We start from the raw sequence: 5,000 nt of genomic DNA on the forward strand, positions 1-5,000 counted from the left end.
AGTGTTTATTAATTAGGTCTTGAATTAATTTGGATAGACGAACGAGGAATTTATTTGATTATTAATTTATTAGTTGCGTACGTAAAGGCCGAAAGATACTTTGTTCGTATATAGACTCATGAAATTCTCTCTGTGCTCCTGCATTCAATTTAATATTGATTGGCTTTAATGTAATAGACTATCTTCCGATTGTTTCACAGAGACAAACAGGAGACCTAATCGTAAGGATTAGATAAAATGAGAAATAGGGTCTGTGATAGATAGTGCTCTATCTTGACTCTATATTTTTATACTTTTTACTTAATGAAATGAAAGTCAACAAAAGAAAGACTAGGTCTTATTATTTCTACATGTTAGTAACATTCCCTTGAAACTTCCAGGGGTGTATCTACGTATTTTGCTTGCGCTTAGTGTTTTCCGATTCTACTATAAATCATATAGGAACCTGTTAGAATTTATAATTGTGAGTTTATTGGATTGTTTCATCAACGGTATTGGGTCAGAATTCCCTTTTGACTCTGCGCCAGGGATTCCACTATTATTAATGAACATAATAATGATTAGTGAACATTAATGGAATAATTCCTTCATATTTATAGAGATAGGGGATATAATTCACATGGATATAGTAAGTCTCGCTTGGGCTGCTTTAATGGTAGTCTTTACATTTTCTCTTTCACTCGTAGTATGGGGTAGAAGTGGACTCTAGAAGTACTACTAATTGAGTTTGATTCCTCAAACTCAACCCATATCAATTGTTTTATAGATCGTTCTGCAAAGTCCTTTTTTTTACTGTTAAAATAGAAAAGAAAATAATTATGTTATTAAGTGGATACAGACTTCCTATGGGAAACAACATAGACATAGTGGTTGTCCAACAATATACTACACATAATAAAATATTGCCTTGGGCAAGTCACATATTGCGCGTTCCCGCTTTTTTTTTTTATTCTTTTAGAAATCTTATTTATGTTATGCTTGCTTTATTGAACTCATTTCATATCATGGTTCAAACGTTAAAAATCGGTGGGCTTTACTAATCCTTTTCGAAATCCAAAGAGGTTCCCATGGAAATGAACCACTGGATCATCTGTCAACTGATCAATCAATTACTTCTTCAGAATACTAAAAAAAGATTATTTTATTTTCTTTTTATTAATTTTTCATTATTAATTTTATTAATATTAATATAGGCCTATACTCTTTTTTCCTTCGTCAATTTGATTCTTTCAATGGATATCGGGATTCATATTGAATAGAATCAGAAATTCTAGGAATTAGAATTGTAAGAGTAAGAATTGCCCTTCGATTTTTTCAGATTGATGATTGGAATCAACACAAATTAAATAGATGAAGCAAAGAAATAGAATTGGTACATTATGTAAATACATTACATATATGTAATTGATATCTATGAAGATACATATTGCAGATTGATCTATATTAAACCTCTATCTTTATACAGTACGACTTTATATACTACAATAACAATAATAAGTATGGTAGAAAGATTCATCTATTTCTTTCTACCATACTATCGAATCTCATAAAATACTGATGATTCTCGTCCGCTTATTTCATTTAAGACACGAAATCTTAATACTTTTCATTTTCTTTTTTCTTTTCAATCATTGATAAAAAGATAAAAACTAAACAGTCAAGTTTAATTCAAATTAATCATTTTGACTGACTGTTTTTACATATATTATAAGTAAAAAAGCAGTAGGAACTAGAATGAACAGTGCAGTAGCAATAAATGCGAGAATATTTACTTCCATAATCTCATCGTTTCATTTTTAATTAATTCGCAATAACTCGGGATTTAATCCCATAGAGCTGATAAATCTTTCGCCTGTAAATTCAATATTCAATGGGATGAATTACATCTCGACGATATCGAATCGGAGCAATATCATGAATAACAATATCTGAGCTATCAAATTGATTCATCGTCGAGAATTAAATAGTATAACATAGGAAGATCTTTTATCCATACCGAATTCAAATTTTGATTCCTGATCCGATAAATAATTCCTTTACTTTCTTTATCATTCTTTTCCTTTCCATTCTTTCTTTTCTATAACCTACGTCCCTCCTTGTGGAATCATCTGATGAAATATCATATGACCGCCTTTACACTTACTTACATTGGTTATAAAAAACCCCAATAAAATAACCAATAGAAGCGAAATGTAAAAAGGAAGAAGTTTAGTTCTAAACCCCCTTTTTATGATCTAATCTTCTTGGAAAACAAAGAAGTAGTATAAATAAGGAGAGTCCGGGTATAAAAAAATCGAGTATTCCATCAAATTCATTAAAAAGTTTGTTCTTTCTTCGGCAAGACCCTTAAACTTAAAAAAGATTATTCATTCCCTCACAAAGAGAGATAGGATCTTCTTTGAGCTTTATTTTATTAATATCCCATTTCCTTGGATTAATTTTGGGATGCATATATCAAAAATTCAGTGTGAAATTTGAATGAGATAAATTGGTTCAAATTCACATTAATAATTTCAATTATTAATTGAGGTTACACAAAATCGGAGCCCTAAAGGGATATACTTTTAATCTTAAAAGTATTATATCAAAGTTACTATGTTAAGTTAATCTTTTTTGTATCGTACAAATTCCATTTCTGTATAGCCCCCTGTAAACATATAGTACTCTATTACACAGATCGGGAATAATCGAAAAAGCCAGACTCCGTACGGTATTTCTTGGAATCCTGAATATAATTTTACCAATCATTGTACTAATCTACATATGTCTTTCTCCTATCAATTGGTACTAGTTGAATAAATGGTAATTCCCATATTTATTTGATGAGAAATGTGAAACTAATAAATAAATAAAATAGGAGGGTATCCTCTTGTGAATGAAATTCTGCTATTTCTTTTGTTCTCCTTTTCACAGCAAACGCAGAGATGAATTGATGTATTTTTTTTATTGGATTTGGATCTGTCGGGACTGACGGGGCTCGAACCCGCAGCTTCCGCCTTGACAGGGCGGTGCTCTGACCAATTGAACTACAATCCCAAGGAAATCAAGTGTACATCATACATATTCTTATGATTTAATTCAAACCCTTTCTATTTTATTTCTATTTTATTTCTATTTTATTTAGATTTTAGATTAGAATAGTCGTATTGTAACAGAAACGCGAGTAATATATTTGATATACACACGGATATGCACTTTAGTGAGAGCGCCTCACGGATTGTTAATAATCCTTTCGTTTTTTATAAATTGATTAATAATCAAATAAAGCTTTCAATGAAAAAAAAAGAGTTTTTTTATTTATTCTTTATTTTATTCTTTTCCTTATACTTCCAGATCTTTATATGAATCTAGTATGAATCTAGATCATTAGCAAGCAAGATCAGAATTTGTGAGAAAAAATAAAGAGAGCAAATGAACGGCGGTAAAATATATCAGAAAATTTTAGTTTTTTTATTCTTCCGTATTCCGATCAGGCATTTCTGGGGAACAACAAATGGGGTTCTATCATTTCATGGTGGATCGGCCAATTATTGGGCCGAGCTGGATTTGAACCAGCGTAGACATATTGCCAACGAATTTACAGTCCGTCCCCATTAACCGCTCGGGCATCGACCCAGGAAGAATCAATTCCCGGCTTATTGATAATTCATGATCAACTTCCTTTCGTAGTACACCTACCCCCAGGGGAATTCGAATCCCCGCTGCCTCCTTGAAAGAGAGATGTCCTGAACCACTAGACGATGGGGGCAAGTATGCCCGACCGCCATCATACTATGCTCATTGTATGAACAGTTTTTTTAAATTGTCAATATAATGTGGTATGATTAAATCTGAAAGATCTTTCCCTCTTTTCTGATTCCATAGAATCTTTTGATTCGTATTTATATTCATGAATCATTCATTCTAATCATATAATTTTTTTTTAATATTATTTTCATTAAATTTTCATTAAATATATTTATTTCATTTTCAATTTTATTATAATTCTAATTAATTAGAAATAGAATTATATCAAAGAATAAAATAAATAAAGAAAATGAATATAAGAATAAATAGATATTAATTATAAATCGATATTATTAAAATTATTAATATTAAAAAAAATAAATAAAATAATAAACTAAATCGGTAGAATAGAAATAATACGAGGTATAGGACCTTTTGGGGAGTGATTGGTCCGCCAGATCAGAAAGGGGAATGAAACTTCATTTCTTCCGCTTTCATTCATTTTGTTAAGATTAGATAGATATATTTCTATCTTACACTAAGCCAGGAAATTCAAAAAATCTGAAATTAAAAAAAAAATCTGAAAATATGGGAAGAAGGATAGGGATCAACAAGTTATTGAAAATTGTTTTTCTCTAAGAATTAAGTTCGGGGAACAAGTAAAATAAATCTTTTTATCAATGATTCTACGAAAGATCTTATATCTATGTTGAATTGGTAAGTCCATGTATCAATCAAATTAATTTCGTTATGATGGGGGTCAATTCAATTAGGGTCGGTTTTGAAACAATTCATTGCATTTATAAAATCCAATCTTAATAAACCATTTTTTTATTTTACCTATACTCACTAGATAAATTGAATTTATCGTTCCTGTATGTACATATATATATTAGAATAAGTAGACTCATAGTGGGTAATGACTTATTCAGTAATTAAATAAAAAAAATGGGCCCTTTTAACTCAGTGGTAGAGTAACGCCATGGTAAGGCGTAAGTCATCGGTTCAAATCCGATAAGGGGCTTTGGGTTTTTTCATAAAACCCCAGCCATACCATAGTATTCTTTTTGGAGGAAGGATGGAGATCTTGTTGATGTTTATACTAAAAAAGTAACAAACCTTATCATTAAATTATAAAAATTATAAATATTAATGATAATAAGCTATCATTATAATGAATAATTGTATAGTAATTATAGTTATAAAATGGAACATTTTAATTTTAATATTTATTATATTATTATTATAATGTATAATGAATAATGTATAATGAA

At 29.9% G+C, this 5,000-nt stretch overlaps 1 non-coding gene across 1 annotated transcript; it reads left to right on the top strand.

Annotated features, from left to right (window-relative positions):
* Positions 1 to 4,678: 4,678 nt before the first annotated feature.
* On the top strand, positions 4,679 to 4,750 carry TRNAT-GGU (transfer RNA threonine (anticodon GGU)). The gene has a single exon. It is a non-coding gene; the product is annotated as a tRNA-Thr (tRNA).
* The last annotated feature ends 250 nt before the right edge of the window (positions 4,751 to 5,000 follow it).

This window comes from Corylus avellana, unplaced genomic scaffold (assembly GCF_965113065.1).
Source record: "Corylus avellana unplaced genomic scaffold, dhCorAvel1.hap1.2 HAP1_SCAFFOLD_81, whole genome shotgun sequence".
NCBI classification, from domain to species: domain Eukaryota; kingdom Viridiplantae; phylum Streptophyta; class Magnoliopsida; order Fagales; family Betulaceae; genus Corylus; species Corylus avellana.